Raw genomic sequence first — 297 nt, forward strand, 5'->3', positions numbered from 1 at the left:
TTCGGCGATGGAGGGTGATACTAGCCGCTTCAGTGATGGCGCCCGTAAGCATTGCCACTCTGCGTTCAATCTCGGGCTCCTCATCTATTGGGGTCATATCCTCCCATTCTGTCAGCTAGTATTCCCTCCAATTCATTGGAAAACGCCCTCCAGTTCGCCGATCGGGTCACAAAGCCACACCAAAGCAAGCACCGCCTTCCCTCTCCACCACACTGAAGGCTATGACCCGGTGGTCGGAGCTCGTGTCTGACCGTAGGGTCCAGTCAGCAATACGCTTTGGGAGCCGTGGCAAGTGTC

Source organism: Halyomorpha halys, unplaced genomic scaffold (genome assembly GCF_000696795.3).
Source record: "Halyomorpha halys isolate HHAL.00 unplaced genomic scaffold, Hhal_1.1 Scaffold102.1, whole genome shotgun sequence".
In the NCBI taxonomy this organism is placed as follows: Eukaryota; Metazoa; Arthropoda; class Insecta; order Hemiptera; family Pentatomidae; genus Halyomorpha; species Halyomorpha halys.